An 18,229-nucleotide genomic window follows, 5' to 3' on the forward strand; every position below is an offset into this window, starting at 1 on the left:
CCCCCCACCACCCACCTTAAAACAACAACAACAACAACAACAAAAATCATTGTTGCTGGGTTATCATAAGATCACACCAATTTCATGCAAAGAATACATCTTATTCTGATTTCATGTCAGAAAGGGAAATTTAGCAAGGGTTTCTGTAAAGTTCTCTGGAGATTTGTGCAGTGATGACATCATCACCTCTGCCAATTTGGCAATGTGGTTGCAACTAGTATCACTGATTTGTAAAGATAAGGGAAACTTCGAAATTCCACAACTGCCCTCTGTCTGATTTTGATAAATTCTCAACCACTTTCTCCATCTGATTTTAATCAATTTATTAATGCCAACTTGAAGGTGGTATGGAAATTATTTAAAGAGTGATTCAGCCTCACTGAGGGAAATGGACATTTAATAGCTTATATTGCTTTCTTGTTTGTGACTGTCACCTGTGATTCTATGATGTGGATGTACAAAGTATGATTCAGTACCATTTGCTGGCCTTTGACTTTTAGAGCTAGAACGTATCACTCGGCAGGACTCAAATTTCATCTTCCACCATTTGGACTTTGCTTGCAATATATCAGACAATTCTAGCAAGAAACTTGGCTGGCTGATGCAATTTGCCAGTATAGCGAGTTGTTTTGTAGTATTTGGGGATCGAAAGTATGAAATAATAAAAGTTGGTTTTCTGACTTTTATTCTGGAAGCGCCCTCCCCATTCAGCAGTGGGTTTGTAGAACACTGCGAGTACAGTGATGATTGAATCACGTCCAAGCAGTAGTATTGAATCGCATGCAGAGCAAGCTGTATGCATTTCACTCTCGCGCGCAGTGGTTACCGCTATGACCCAATATATTGTAATCGATGTGATTGAATGTAAACCATCACATAGCAACCACGATCAGGAAAGCTGTGATACTGAGTACTTCCGGCAAACGTTTTTGATTAACATTTCGCATATTATGTCATTACTCATCAGTAATTTTGTTATCACGGTGTTCTTTCACACATTTCTTTTACATATTAAAGTACATATCAGAGCAAGAATCGACGGTTTTGCAGGTGCACAAGTACTACATATTTTCACTTTATAGACCTGGTAGTATGGGAATACCATGGAGTACAGTGTGTAGGAAGGCTGGCCATCTCTGATATGTTCGAGAATCCCCATAACAAATTGTGTACGGCTAATCATCCATGATCTAAAGTAGTAGTATGCACACAGCCAAAGAATCTCGACTTGTTCGTGCACATTAAGCTAGGTGCCAGAAATTCGCAATATTTCTAAAATGTTGTAAGTTTGCAGTTTTGTTCTGTTTTAAGTGTACCTGGAAAGCTTAGACATCATTATCTTAATGTTGAATTATTTTCAAGTTGATGAGAATGGACTTACTTATGCAGGTAAGTCAATATCATATCAATTAATCGTTTCAATTAATCTCTGTCAAAAAAAAAAAAAAAAAAAGAGAGATGAAAGTCAATTTTTCTCCAATGGGGAAATGTATTGTTTTACATTCAGGTCTTTGAAGCATCTGTGAGTTGTACAGTCTTCCAATCAAGAGCCCCAGGAATGCATGTATAATAATCACAAGTCATCATTCAGAATTTTGAATACTGGTAATGAAAATGCATAGCAATTGCATTTCTTTAAATTACCAGTATTCCACTGAAGGCGATCCTTGGTTGACTGTAAGTTCAGGTTACACATTGTGCAACTGCTGTCATGAAGTGTCAGTGAGGTTCATCCAATGCATCAAAGTCACATGCACAGCATGGGTGTGCACAGGGGCGGAAGTGGACACTTGTGGCAAGCCAGAGTGCTACCAGATTTTCAGTGATGAAATATCAACAAAATTATGCAAAGTGATGAGAAGTGTGGGGTACATTTCAGGGTAATTGTCTTGTTTTCACTTAAATAGCATTATATTTTCAAGGGAAATGGAAAATGCTCCCCTAGCTTTCCCCAGCTGATGAGTGTAAAATGTTCTCTCTGATGTCATCATCGATAGAGAATCATGAATGAATTTGTCGTACCACACGTATACAATTCAGTTTTGAAAAAGAGATGGCAAATATTCTGAAAGTAGGAGCCTTTTTTTTTAAGTTCTAGAAAGTCCTATCCGAAAATTACTTAGTAGAAACAGACATTTTAATATGTACAACTGATTTTTGTGCTTCTCATGACAAGATTAAATTTCATGTGTCTTTAAGTTTGTGGAGGGTCACGACAATTGAGTTAGCACTTCAAATAGCTGACCGCAGCCACATCAGTTAAGGGCTTCGGCAGCATGATCCATACTACAGTAAAAGGTATCTGATCTGCATTACAACACGAAATTCACTCACTACAGGACTAGGGAAAATGAAGAAAACCACAAATAACATAAAAGTCATATCCCTGCATTACTTCTTTTGATATCAAAGATATAGCATAACTCATAACAAGTGAACAATTTGCGCACCCTTACTTTCGCATTACAATGTAATTTCACGTCTCGCGAAATGCTCGAAAATTGCTGTACTGCAGAAATCTCCACTTTTACAGTGTCTGTTTCTCAAATGACATTGCTCTTGAGCTGCGAGCAAGGTTAAACTATGCATAAAGATTGGTATTGTACACATTGTATCCTGTGAAACCATTCTGTTGGATTGATGCTACAATGTAATATCCCAACCTCATGTTAATTTCCTTACCATAGATTAAATATATATCGTTTTATTTTTACGTTATATGCAGTAGAGTGAGTTGATTTCTGTTTGAAGGCCATGCTTGAATGATGTCCAAGTGAGGACCAGGGACTTTAAGTTGGTCTTCCGTTTTGATGTGTTCACTTCGTATGTGTTTTCAGGGGACCTGCCCCTGAGTCAGGTGCAAATGTCGTGTGTGAACTACATGCCTACATGGTTCTATGCTGTCATTTGCATTATGACACACACGCAAATGCAAAGCCTTTCTCTTTTGCATTTTGCACATTCCTCCAAATTATTTTAATCAGGCAAGGGCATGCTAAATTAATTGAGCCAATATCCAGAAGAATTTGTCCGCAAAATTGAATCAGTATCGCCTTACACGAGAGTGCCCACTTATCGGCCAATCTGTTCTGGACCTGCTGAAATCTCATTATTTCTTGCAGCCAGCAATTTTCCATTTTCCGTGTTTGAGGGCTCTTCTCTGATTGTTCTGCCCCGGTGTTCAGGCAGAGTAATGCTTGTGTGTAGTATGTGTGTGAGTGTGTGCTCCCATCCTTCTCATACCAGGTTATTTCCCATTGTTTGACAACTGATCGGGTTTCCTGCGCCTCTTCTCTGGCTGCGCAGATAATTTGGTGCCTTACCTGAGCAACTCGCTGGCTGTTTGTTGTCAATACTGAGATGGGGGAGGAGGAGTGAGATGGGGAAGAGACGAGATGGAGAGAGGAGGGGCGGAGCAGGAAGACAGGGGGAGGTGGTGGACCATGCCTTGGGATTAGCTTTGGGGTGTGGGGATACTCACCTTGGTATTATAGGATTATTGCAAGTACAGTAGCCTGATTAGACAATTATTCTTCATCATTAAAGATATTTCACTGATTCATTTCACATTGTTAATAGATATGTATGAATCTGTGTGTGTGTGTGTGTGTGTGTGTGTGTGTGTGTGTGTGTCTGAGTACATAGTATCAAACTCTATACAGAGTGAGTACCAAGTGTACAAATGATGTTGAATTTAAAAAAAAAGATAAGATCATACTTCATGCACTCAGCCCCTCCCCTCTTTGGTATTACTGGACATTAGACCTAGTACTGTGTCATTATACCCCCGCCAAACGAAGTTTGAAGGGGGTATATAGGAATCAGCGGACGGTCGGGCGGTCGGGCGGTCGGTCCGTTGCAAATCTTGCGTCGCGAACTACTTCCTCAGTTTTCAACCGATTCCCATAAAACTTGGCACAGATGTGTGCCTTGGGTTGTAGATGTGCAAGACGTATTTTTTGACAGTACCCAAAAGTACGTTGCCATGGTAACGGCATATTATGGGCAAAAATGTGTACAAATCTTGCGTCGCGAACTCCTCCCACAGTTTTTGATCAATTTTTATGAAATTAGGTACAGATGTTCATCTGAATATGTTAATGTGCAAGACATATTTCCGCAGTGGCAAAAAGTGCGTTGCCATGGTAACGGCATGTTATTGGTAAAATATAGGGCAAAATGCTTCATGGCAAAACTGCTTCATCAGTGTTCTTCCAATTCTCATGGAATTCATATTGAATGTTTGTCTTAGGATATAGGTCAGCATGACACATTTCTTGACAGTGACAAAAAGTATGTTGCCATGGTAACAGCTCACATATTATGAGCCAAAATGATGGAAAATTTTGTGTTGCAAACTACTTCCTCAGTTTTTGCCCAATTTCCACGAAACTTGGTACAGATGTGTGCCTTTGGTTGTAGATGTGCAAGACGCATTTTTCGACAGTACCCGAAAGTACGTTGCCATGGTAACGGCATATTAATGGCAGAAGATCAAGGAAAGATCTTGGGGATTTAACTACTTCCTCAGTTTTTTGACCAAAGCTTTTGAAATGTTGTTTTGACCAAAGCTTATGAAATGTTGTTTGGCGGGGGTATAACCAGTCGCTGTAGCGACATTTCTAGTTTTACAACTGTCATACCCAAAAGTCCTAGCTTTAAAAGTGGTTGCACAGAAACACATAATGTGATGGCATTGTTGGATATCTGAATACAAATTTTGAGTTTGGAATTTATGTACAGTCTGTCCTACCACTAAAATTGATGAGCAAATTGCTGATCCCTCTTCAATGTGTACAGTAGTGTTTTCAAACTGTAACCAGCAATGGAAATAATGCTTGACTCTGGTGAGTTACACAGTGTTGTAACTGACACATACCGTACTCATGTAAAACATATACTGTATTCAGGTGTGACTTGAAACAATGTGCTGTACATGCACTTCAGTAGCAGTGCCAATTTCCAGGTCTTAGTGTGTGACAGTTTCATACTTAAAAAATTCATTCTTCAAAACATTGTTTCAATTCTTTTACATAGTGATCCTTAACCTTCCTCTTAAAAAAAAGAAAAAAGAAAAAGCCCACTGAAATCACTGAAGAAGATGATGATGACCATAAGCGAAATGAACCATGTACATGGCAAGTTGCTTTTAGATTTTAATAGGCCTACAATGTAATTTCTAATAGAAAAAGAAAGTTTGAACAATACTATAGTGGTTCCTTCATGCTGGTGATATGTGATTACAGATATTTCTGTTGGTCCTTCATTAGCCAGTCAAAATAGAGCTAATGATGAAAAATTTCAATTTACTTAAATAATTCATTTAAAAAAATGATGAAGGACCTATTTTGATTGATGACATTGGAGCATTTTGTTGCTGGAACATGCTGTATATTTGCTAACAACATACATCATGTACACACTGCATCTGAATAATTGTTTTGCCATATTCTAGCGACACCTTGATTGTGACTGACTCAGTCGAATAGTCATGGGAATTCTATTAAAAAGTAGATTACAACCAAATTTACAAAGGAATATTCATCCTACAGATTTTGTGTAAAAAAAAAAGATGCAGTTTACATTCTTGGAGTTTCTGATTAAATGAAAGAATATACAATTATTTAATTGCATTACTGGGGAAAAAGTCACTCTCCCCATAACCTCCTGAAGTCATGTACAAGGTACGCATTTATAAACTTCTTTGCTGATATAATATGAGATTTAGATTTTTGCTGAATTTGTAGTACAGTGCAAGCTGTGGCGATTGTTTGAGTTTGACTGTATGACTGGGATTTGTGAGACTAAGGGTTTGCTGTTTTTACATTTATCCAACATTGGCAGTTTACTTGCATTCCCTCTCCGCATGATCCACTCTTGTATTAGTTTCAGAGATTGATATTCCGACTATTGTTCGTCTAAAACAAGCTCCTGTTTCATCGATATCAAGAGGTCCCGCGATGATCCAACACCCAAGGGAAATTATGGCAAATAAATGCAATAATCACCAGAGATACAAGTCACGTGTGCCGTCGTGTAGGGAGAAAGCTAGCTTACCTGTATCATTCATCTCAATTCTTCCTCATCGATTTGTTATCATGCAGAAGGTATACCAGCTTTTGCTGTAGCAACCTCAAGTACAAGTTCCCCAATGTACCGATTCTGTAGTCGCTCTTGCAAAGGAAGGGGGGGGGGGGGGAATGAGTGGGCATGGGGAAGGGGGGTTCATTCGTCAGGTATCTATTAGTCATACTCAACTGAATGCATAATTGCAATTTCTTGATTGTTCAGATTAGTTTCTTCGGGTTGGGATCCGTCCTTGTGAGCTGACACGTGCTGTATTATATGCCTCATTCATTGGCAAATAGAATGTTTGCTCTGAATGAGATTGAAATAGTAATGTTCAAATAATACTACTGGGTATTCATTTTAGTAGTCACCTGTACTGTTGAGTGCCCCCCCCCCCCCCCATCAGTTGTCTTTCATGAATCATTCTTTGAAGAATTAATGTACACTTGTAGTTTCAGAGAAAGAGCTATGATGATAGGTAAATTGTACAACTTCACAGTATTAAAAATTCAGATATTGTATTTCTCTCCCCCCCCCCCTTGCTCCTCGTCTAAAATTTGTGCTGCGTTTTGCGGTGTATGGCTTTGTGCAATCAAGCTATCACTGAGAAGCACTCAGGATGAGTTCAAAGGCAATAGGGACAGAAATCACAATACGAGTGCCTCAGCAATATTGATTGATAAAATGCGTAAGTAGATGGGCAAAAATCAATACCACCGCGGAGAAACTGATATTCCAGACATATTTTAATCTTCTCGAGTGTTGTACATGTGTAGTGTATAGCGCCATAATGACAAGGTTGAACAACTCTCATTGGATCATTGCCCCGCGTGCTGCCAGGAGTGCTGGCTTGGTCTTCATGGATGGATATTTTTTTCTTTTCTTTTCAAAGAAAAGGAAAAACAGCAAGAAACGACGCTGACACATGTACTGTAGTTCACCTGCAAGAATTAGCCCATCCTTCTATCAGAGATTATACCTACAATGTAGTTTTGGTGACAAAAAGTATTGGACCCCAATCACAAAATATACCTTTCTAGATTGTTAATAAATCAGACTGTGTACTGCTACTATGTAATGTTTTCTTCCTGAAACATGATTTTATTTAAAGAGAAGATATGAAATTTAAAAAGAATATGTTATGAAAGAGATGTGATTTCTTGATTGCAGTTGTATTTTTTGTTGCTTGTTCTGTTTCTTCGTGGTGCTTTGCTTTCAGTGATGGAGTATGTACAGTGCCTGTATCAACATAGTGATTCCAGAATCATTATAATGCAGGAGTAGCATGTGATACTAGTACATAGCAGAGTCACATATTTGAGCCTACATACATGTCAACATAATTACATTTTTGTTCGACTTGGAAGATATCCCTACAATTATACAAACAATGTTATTGGTAGAATTTTTTATTATTATCCTAATAATTATTAAGTATCATAATTATAATAATAATCATCATTACTGTCGATGATGCTATGAAATTTATTGGTGACTGCCCCATCTTCTACCTTTTTTGTTACTTTGTCTTAAAGGTACAATTCAGAGATTTGTAAACAATTCTAGATATTACTCAATTGGCAAAAATGATTTCACTGGACTTTCTTTTTTAATCAATATATCTTTTTATATATTAGCAAGAACTCTTGTTTTAAAAAAGGCAAATATCATCGCACTAAATGAAGTGCATCATGCATTGAAATACTTGAGATTTTCTCATGTCGCAAGGAAAATGCCGTGAAAGTCATTAAATGCTGGAATAATAGTCGTGTGACACCTTCTGTGGCACCAGATTGGAGGAGGAAATTGAATATGGGAGGAGGCCAATCGGTGACCTTTTTTCATGAATGACTGGCAAATTTATAATCTTATGCGAAATGTTGTGACTCATTCATCAGCACACTACAGCTTGGTGTGCACGTGCACACATCAGTGGGGCATGTAAAGTGCACCATATTGTGTCTATACAATGTAGTATGTGTATACATTGGTTGTATGTGTGTACATTTGTGTATGGTGCATGTATGGAAGTGTATTATGTGAAGGTGCATGTGTGTGTTTTTTGACGAGGAAAACATGGAATGAAGGTATAGAAATGTTGCTGGGAAAACAACACAACCGTTTTTCAGACTCTTCTTTTTTCTTTTTTTTTTCTTTTTTTCATCTTGAATGGTGTGCTGAGCTAGGTAGCTTGAATTAGGTTGCGGCGCATGCTGTACATACCTACTGCGAGGCGTTTGCATTGACAGTACAAGTGTGTTAAAGAAGTTAACCTGCAGGTGCTGAGCTTTGATATGAAACCATTCATTGCCGATGGGAACTGGGTTACCGGAGATGCCTGACCTAGTTGTCATTTCAGATATGGTGGGGGGGGGGGGGAATTAAGCAACTGTGTAAAGCAGTAATGAAATGTCATGTATTCACTGTAGGGTGTATAAATTATTTTTTTTTCCTGAAAAACAAGATTTGATTTGAATATATGGTTTTGTTGATAAAGAAAAAAAAGTATAGGATATTTTTTGCCTTCTGTGGACATGCATAGGGCCTATATAATCAGTAGAATTTCTATCTATGGGCATGTTCAGAGATTCACATTTTTTTGTTGGACTTCTTGTCCACTATCCCTTATCGCAACCTTCCAAAGAGTGTCCAGGCAATTTCCTGTGAGCTGATGATGTGCCCTGTTTTTATCTAATTTCCTTTCGAGAACAAGTGTTACATTCTGAGTATACTTTGGCAAACCACTGGTGGGGAAAAATGTTACAACTTTGTCTTTCTTTCATTACTATATGGAAGAACCATAAATGCTGTAAGAAGTCAAATCTGGACAAGAAAATCACATTCAAATTGTTGACAATCAAATGACTGTTGGTACATACAATGTAGGATGTATAGTGTAATCCCTTTCAAGTTGCCCAAGAAATGATCCTTGCTCCACCTGCATTATGCATGTCTGTGTCTGTACAGGATGTGGCACATTTGGATTTCAATTATTTGCTGAATTTTGCCAGTTTCTAGGGTAAATGTTTCCCTGAGAACTGATGAAATGGACTGTTCCCGAACCAACAGAAGTCAGTTTGGTGAACAAATTTTCAATACAGAAACTTTATTTTACCTTAAAAAAAAATGAAATATTGAAGTGCTGTTCTTGTGATGTTTTGATCATTTTCTAATTTAGGCAAAAAAATGCTGTAAAATTATTTCTGGTTAAAAAAACCCACTTTAAATAGGAGAATGTAGCAACAAGTGTAGATTAATGCAGTGTGTCTGTTTTCAAACAAAGCATTAATTTGAGTATGGTCATAGCTGTAGAAATATATGTGTATTTATTGATTATGAACATGCACTGTACCAACATAATTACACAAAATCAGCCTCCTTGATGATGTTTGATTTGACAAAGTAATGCCCTGAACTTATGTCTTTTATGTTGATATACTGCAGATTTGAAGCAAGAGTGCCTTTATGTCATCAGTTATTACAAAAAAAAAAAAAAAAATGTTCAGCATCTGTAAAAGCAAAGACAACATCGTAAAAAAAAAAGAGGGAAGCTTCAAAGTCTTTGACCCTATGGCAAATGTTGGATTATAGTTGGGAAAGATTCATGCTTAGAATGAAGTGCCACATTTATCCTGCAAGCGATGAGTCAATTTAAGAGAGAGGGAGAGGGAGGGATGGAGATAACATGAGAGAAATGCAGTGTCAACGAAGGGAATTAAACTTTGGACACCTGCTTCTATTTACCTTGCCTGCGAGTACAGGTAAATTTCATTTTCACCATTCCTGTTAACCCCCTTTGTTCTCCCCTGTGTCAAGTGCAGCGAGGGTAATTAACAAGATCCTGCCCAGGAAAATTGCTTTGTGCATTTCATTCATCCTCTCCCGTATGCCGTGATATATACAGTATGAATGGGTTCGGGGAGGCTCTGGTCCCTAATGTGCCTGTGCAGTATGTGTTGTCCATGTACACAAAGGGTCAGTGCAGTAATTTGCTGTAAGATGCCCCTCGATATTTTGCAGTGGGTGAAATTTGTATTGTCATCTCAAATTGGTGCTCCGTGCATTGAATGATAGGTGGCAGGTGTGTTTTCCTTTTTTATTTGTAGGGATGTTGGGAATTACTGAAAGTGGGGGAGGGTTGGTACAGGAGTTGGGTGTGTTATTTTGTTCCGTTTTTAGTGGAATTCAATACCAAAATATCAGGTGAAAGTTTCATCTGAGTTTTTGATGTTCTGTGGTCCAGTCAGCAACCTGTAAAACTTACTTGTATGCACATTATGGGGCTTACATGTATAAGTACAACAGTACATTGTATTTCCTCAGCTGGTATAGCCCTTTTCTGAAAGTGTATAGTGGAGATAACAGTAACTGTGTACATTGTACATACCATGATCAAGGAACTAGGTAGGCCTATATATTCATGAGTAGCATTTTGTTTGTTTGTTTGTTTGTTTGTTTGTTTGTTTGTTTGTTTGTTTTTGGTTGTTTTTTTTCTTAGCAGCATCTCCAAAGACCCACAAGTAAGCTTGCCTTTAAAGAACAATGAATTTACACTGAGAGTTTTCAGACGTACAGAAATGTACAAATAAAGTTGTTTTTAAGTGTGCTTAGAATTGTATGTTTCATCTTACCCATGAGATTATTTGTGTAAATATGACAGCTAACTTCGTATCTGTTTTTCGTAAAAAAACATTTTCTCTTTTAACCTGTTGAGGACGGACTAATTTTGATAGAATATACATGCATTTCGTATAGACCCCTGCCCGAGTATACGCAGGACTTGTCCTCAGTCGTGTTTGGCCAAGAGTGGTCCAAAAGTGACTTCCTAGCTCAATTAATCCTACAGTAGTGACTAGGTGGATACACTGTTTGTAGTCTGGTTTGACCTCTTATATCTTATACAGGATTGAGCAGATGAGGCCTACATGTATGTTGACCTTGTATTCATTTCCACACGCGCAGGTATGGTGCATCCACCAACATACATTGTAGTCTTGCATGTTTCACAGTTTGAGGAGAGTTGCTCGTTTGATTGACAGGCCACAGGGCTTGTGACACAGTCATTGTACCAAATGATGTTTGAAGTTAGCAGTCATAAAGAGATCCATTTCAGTGCTTGTACACTCTGTATACTGTAAAATGAGGAAGGTTCGCGTGCATTTTGATTTCGCGAATTTCGCAAGCGCCAAGATTCGTGAAAATAAAATGCACACAAAAGTTCTTGTCTCCACTGTATGCACTGAATGGCAGTGGCAATTTGCGAAAATTTCATGCCATGAAAAAGGCCGTCGACTCCAATTCGCAAATATTTTGTGCCGCAATTATGTCATGTTTTACAGTATTATAGATCTAATCACTTTGAGAAACTCATTCCAGAATTGTGATTACATGTACAGTTGTACATTTGTGAGATTGGAAGCACTTGCTGTGTGATAGGCTACAGTGTATGAGAAGAGCTGGTAAGGATCTACATTGTACAACATCTGTAGGGTACTGTGCAGTCACATTCCCCCCCCCCCCCTTTTTTGCATTCTGTACGTAGGTACACTTTTGTATGGTGATAATGTGTTTGATCATCAGAAGTCAGGTGCATGCATTCGATAAATTAACATCTCAGTGGTATAACCATAATGCATTGATTATTGTATGAGCACAACTTGTATAGTAAACCTTGAGTCATTGAGATATTGTGATTAGTAGACACACCTAGGCACTATTTAGTTTTATCATAAAGTGCAAAATAGTACCGTTGAAAAGACCAGTTTACTAATATTCAGATTTACACAATCATGTATAACATATCGTAACAAAGGTTACTTATGACAGTCAGAAACTGTTACCCATCTGTCTAAAAATAAGATCGATGCAACTCATAAAAGCTGAACCATGAATAATTCTGAAAATATTTAGTGAATAGGTCCATTGTTTGTCTGCTACCCATGTTCATTTGATTTCTGTTTCAGAGTCCGGGGACCTACAGTGTTCCATTACATATGATGCCATGTATTGTTTGACGTAGGAGTTTTTGTATGATCAAGAACAGATGTCATACTCGGCAAGGATATACTGTTTTTATAGTTTTGTAGTATAACATTTCATATCCAATGCTCTGGAATGGGGCCCCTCTTTGTCTTGCGTGGAAAAAAAATTAAATAAATGAATAAATAAATTGTCTCTTTGCCCTAATGCAGCTTGCAGCAAAACATACATTGTATCAAATGCCTATTTACAAAGTCTCTTCTGTGATTACAAACTGATTTTCCAACCCTACTATACACAAACAGTGTTAGTGAGCATCAACAAAGATACATAAAATGGGTTTGAACCCTAGAGCAATCAATCTCTTTGAGTTATGGAAAGTTGTAAGTGCCATGATAAACACACCAGATGCTGGGAAAATATTCCTTTTAACTCTTCTTCACAACTATGTTGGTTTAAGAGCAAAATCAGCATGTGATTGCGTTATAAAATTCAGACAGTGAGGTAAGCCCAGAACGAAGGGATTCTAAAGTCTCAAGAAATTAGTGAAGTGGAGAGGGGAAAAAAAAGTGTTTTGAAAATATATACCAGTGGAAAATTAGATATCACTTTTTACGTTCAGTTTAAGAGCAAAATTGTGTGATTGCAACAGAGAATTAAAAGGTAAGGTAATTGAGTTACCCAGAACAAAGAGATTCAACAACCCAAAGAAATGACAACAGGAGAGACAAGTGAATGTACAGGAATCTAGGAAGGTTGTTCTTGTAGAAATATTGCTACTAATGTAATTTGTAGATTGAGTCAGGGCATTCTTCTGTGTGGCAGAAAAAATGTGTCACTTTCATTATATGCACAGAGCAGAGGCATTTTTAGCCAAAAGGGAACATGCAAGGCATTTTTCTTTCATTACGAGTAAAGCATCGCTGCGCAACAAAGCGATAATCATATACATGTACTGGGTTGAGCTGCGGCAAAATCACGAGAGAGTTACTTCAATCGATGAATAAGTGATGAAATGAAATTATCAAAGATAATGCACTGACGCAATTAACCCAGTTGTTGGCTGTTCAGTGTACGAAATTGCCACTAATAGTACTCGGAACGGAAATTAATTTTGCATCATGTGTGAGTGGGGGGGGGGGGATGGGGCAGCTAGGGGGGCTTGTGGAGAGAGAAACCGGAGAACATGAAATTGCCATGCAATGACGTGTGTAATTGATAGTTCGGGAGTACATTCAAATTGTGCGTTCATATCATGGCCGCCAGAAAGCCAAGGTAACAGGTCCGACCCTAAAGATGACTGGCATTGATTGGTTTGGAACGCATGATGTAGCCAGAGATGGATTGGCCCCGAGGTATTGGATGGACGTAACCGCTGCGATGCTCGAGGGGAAACCCATACCGGGTGGCACTCTGTGGCAGTGAGTTTTGTGCCACTGAATACAGTCAAATTACTCTCACTTGTACGTACGCCTTGAAATTGTCGATGTCAGGTTCAATAAGTGGACATAGAGTGTTGTCAAGTAGGGGGGAATGTATGATTGGATGCCAATGGGTAATGCTGGCTTCACTTAGTGTGTGCACATCACTATTGAATTTATTCTTAAACTATAAAGTATGAACTATGTATTACTGTGGATAGCTATCATGGGTCTTTGAACAGGGTGGTGCACCCCCCCCCCCCCCCCACACACACACACACACACACTCGCATGCACTTTTCCCCAAAAGAAATAATAATCAGAAGAAGAAAAAAAACAGCAAATGCAAAGCTAAATCCTAGGGTTGGGTTCATCTTTATAATTTCTAGAGCCTACCAAGAGCAGGAAGATTGATACTGTCTCCCTCCTGTTCCCTCCACTCCCCCCCCCCCCCTCCCACTCCCCACCCATCCATTCAGAACATTAAGTTGCTCCTGACTGTGTTTGACTAAACAACTCCATGCATCAACATTTGAATAGTGTCCTGAAATCTGTGAATTCTACTGGCACCCTTGAAAGTTAAGACTGACCTTCATTGGATGAAAAGTATGAAATGGAATACTTCCATGAGATAGTATAGGAATGATATTAGTATGTATAAAATTAATCATGGCATTCTGTTACTTGAGGATCTCTTGGCAAGAGAAAATCCTGATGATGTGAATGAAAGAACCACATGAAGTGAAACATACTGCTTGAGATCTAGATCATTTGTGTCGTACAAGCTCTGTCAAGACTCTGTGTACTTTCAATCTTACAATGATTTTGAACTTTTCTGAACATTCTGCATACTCAGAGACCAGCATTATAGCATTCTCTTCAAGCTTATGTGAACTTATAGTGAGTCTAAACTGTGGGGCTTTGCTAGGGCTATGCTCTGTGAGCCATAGTTTTTAAGTTGAACTTTTACAAATGGCTAGCATTTTTTTAACCAAAATTCAGCACATTGTGATATATGAAACTGGGCATACATAAAAATGATTTTCAAAAAGAATTTAGTCCTCTTAATGCAATGAGAATCAGTTTCAACGAGCATAGACAATTTTCAAGGAATTGTACAGATTGATCATTGATATTTACATGGAATTGGTCATTCAATCTGCAGACAAGCAATTGTTTTAATAGGAGAAAGTTGTTTTAACCATTGCCATTGCCATTTTGTTTTTGTTAAAAAAAAACACAGCATGATCACCAATATGATCTTTTTTCTGAGGGTGAGTGATAGCTAGCAGGTGATACTGAAATATAATTCCATTGATGGGGGGGGGGAGGTGGGGGGGATGGAATGAAAGTGAAAGTGTTAGGATGAGGGACTACTTTCAGCACACATACATGATTTCGGATGTCATTGGTGCACTACTTATAGTGTGAACAAGCCAAAATTGTGGTTTCTTATTGCTGCCTTGTTGGAACTACTTAAGACATGAATCATCGTGCCAGGGTTAAAGGGAACAGCTAGGGTGCTCAGAACGAAGCACTGCCGTGTGAAGTGTCTACTTCATGCCAGCTGGGTAGGTTCTGAGTTTGTAATGTACACCATCTCTTCGGTAGTGCCAAAAGAACTCATGAAAGAAAATGGAAGACATAAATGCCCATTGCAGTGCATTTGGGTATATGAAGGAATTAACTCAACCCAAGTGAGGGAGCTATTCCATAATTCAAAGGAAAATAGTGTGACTGTAGCAAGACTCCGGTGAAACTGAAAAAATAGCAAGCACACGAGACAAAAAATCAGGAAAGGTGTTTAATGCTTTGATATCAAGTGATATAGAGCCTAAATGAAACGTGGCATCTCATAGGCATCTCATCATCATTTCAAAGGTTGCATAATTAATGATATTACTAAGACAGTCATATTATGTATTTTATACTTGATATGATTATTATACTTGATATGATTACTTTGAACTTATCACATTTCTGTAATTTTTGGTTGTATTTGAATAGATATCAACAACAGGTATAGTCTGATGCTTCTTTGCAGACAGGAGTACTTAACATTCTTCATCACCAAATTGTAATCAAGTTTGGAAACAAGTACAATTGTACCTTACAGTACAAGAAGTGCATTATATATATGTTCTCACATGACCCAGATGATTGCTTTGAATTGCCCATGAAAAAGCATTGTAGCACAATGTGTTGATTGTGATGTGGCCATAATTTTCCGGTCATTTGTCTAGTAACGCTTGAGGATCAGATTTTTGTATTGATGTGCAGGTATATTGAGTTAACATGATGCCTTCTTTTAAATGGAAATTTTACCCCTGCTGTGAATATCCCTTTAAAACAATTAAGGCATATCAGTATGACCATCAACATTAATGCAGCTCAGAGCTGCAGAAGGAGAGAGGGAGATCAGAGAAAGAGAGAGAGAGAGAGAGATATGGAATGAAATATATATTTTGTTTGATGAAAGTGCGTGAGTTCAATTCTACTACTCTCCACGAGCGTGGGTGTACAATGTACCATCTGACTGTTCCATTCATTGCCTGGATGTATTCTGTTTCTGCATTCCCGACGGCAATGTTCCTTAGCTGACATCAATCAAGTCATCAGATGTCTGGAAGACAAAAACAGAGAGCCTCTCTAGTCAGTTTGTTGGGATGTGCAGGGAATACAGTAAATGCTACATGGCATTTACTGAGCGTGTGCAGAGTGGGGCACTGGGATCCCAACTTGAATCATTTAATTGTATTAAGGCAGTGTTTGTTTATGCAGATGTGTTGGAAATGATTGCCCGCGCAGAGCAAAATGTCATACACGTCACTGCTATGAAAACATTTCAATATGTGCGTGAACTGTCCAAGCCCAGTAATACAATTAGTTCTTGCTGTAGTGCCGCCGCTGCTTCATTGTAAGGTGTACAACTGAATAATCCCTGTTCAATTTTGTTGCTGTACATTTTTGTGTCAAGAATATATTTATAATTATATTTATATACAATGTATATAACATAATAGATCATTTCTAAAGTTTTTGAAGATGGAATAAGATTTTGCAATGGTAACTGGTTCCATATTTGATAAAAGGTAGAGAATAAACATAAAAAAAGCATCCTGCAAATATTGTGTTTATAGAAATTAATGATATGATGGAATGTGTCAAACATTTCAAATAGAAATATTTATATATACAATGTATGTTGCTCATTCTATTGTGTTGGACAGTTCAAGGTTCCTTGAGCTATAGTCATATCAACAGAATAATTGTCATCCTACCTAAATTTTTCATTGCTCTTTAAAAGATACAATGAATTGAAAGCAAAGCCAGGAGTATATCATTTTTTTATTGTGAAAAGAACTCGTCACTATGATAAAGCTGGCTAAAGAGTACAGTCAACAATAATGAAAGTTGAATTGAGCAGTCCAAAACAAAAGTCAAGGCTTTACTTTCTATTAAAAGCTTTCGCATCAAATTAATCACTAAGTTATTCGCAAGAAATAAATTTCAGTTTTATTTCATAAAATGCAAACTATATATGAGAGCTGATAGGTGACTGTGTCGTTACCGCATCAAATATATGTGACTGTGACCAGTATTCATGAAAGCATAAAAACTGCAGACATCAGTCACACTCTCATTGTAGTGTATGTGCTGTAAATGAAATTTCCAATCTTCTGTTATTGTGTTTGTTTGTTCATTTTTACTTTATTCTGATCATCAAAGTTAGCGTGAACAAATAGGCCCATAATATTCACAAAGGTAATTTAAATCAAAACCATGGTTTAAATGTAGTCCGTGGATTAAAATAAGCTTGAAATAGACATACCTTTCATAAACAAGCATCAACAAACAGTTACAATTATATGACATTTGCTGGCGTGTGTGATCTGTCATGCACATTTATGCAGAAGAAATGTACATAAACCATGGACTAAATTTGAACCACCTTCATGAATACAGGCCAATGTGAATGTAGATCGAGTCCCTTTAATAAAGTGCAATGCACATTACTCTTGAATGCCATGCATTGTAGGAATATGCTGCGGTGATCAAGACTAAGGGCTGGTATTCTCATATCTTCATAATGCGCACTGACAGCCTTTTGGGGTGTTTGTTTGTTTGTTTGTTTGTTTTCTGAGAAATGTTACCCAGCAATTCTAATGATAACAATCTGCTTCAATTGTATTTTTTTTTTTGGGGGGGGGGAGAGGAAGAGGGGATTACATGCAAAAGAACATGACAAATTTCTTTCTCTTCTTTCTGTACTGTAGAAGACATCTTCATTGATCAGTCTCAAATCTTGTTAAACATTGAGCATGTATCAGACAATGTATTACACAAGATGGGGAACAAATATTGGATGGGTTGTTAAAAGTTCGATTGATTTTCTCTGCAGGTGTATGCCATTACAGTACTGATCTGCCTGGCAAATGTCACTTCAACTTAAATGTGAATGTTGAACTACACATGTACTTATGCTTAGCTAATACGATTACGTCTACTTCTGAAGCACATACACAGGGCCATCCCTTCCATAGGAAGCTATTGTATAGTGATCGGAAGTGAACGATTTGAATGCCGATGGTACTCTTGTATTAGTCAGATGTGCTAGAAAATCTCAGTAATTTTCATATGACTTAAAAGGGTTATGGCAAATTGCATCAATATGGATGCGAGGTATGTTGCTGCAAGTGCATAATGTACATGTACAGTGTATGTGAATGACTGTAGAATGCAAAGTACTAGTCAGGCAT

The 18,229-nt window shown here is 37.8% G+C and overlaps 1 protein-coding gene across 2 annotated transcripts in view; it reads left to right on the plus strand.

Moving 5' to 3' along the window:
* Positions 1-18,229, plus strand: part of LOC139720628 (uncharacterized) — a 57,957-nt gene that overhangs the window by 15,014 nt on the left and 24,714 nt on the right. The gene's annotated exons all lie outside the window — the stretch shown is intronic.

This window comes from Diadema antillarum, unplaced genomic scaffold (assembly GCF_040938485.1).
Source record: "Diadema antillarum isolate AM-2024a unplaced genomic scaffold, OU_Dant_1.0 scf00000011, whole genome shotgun sequence".
Classification (NCBI taxonomy): Eukaryota; Metazoa; Echinodermata; class Echinoidea; order Diadematoida; family Diadematidae; genus Diadema; species Diadema antillarum.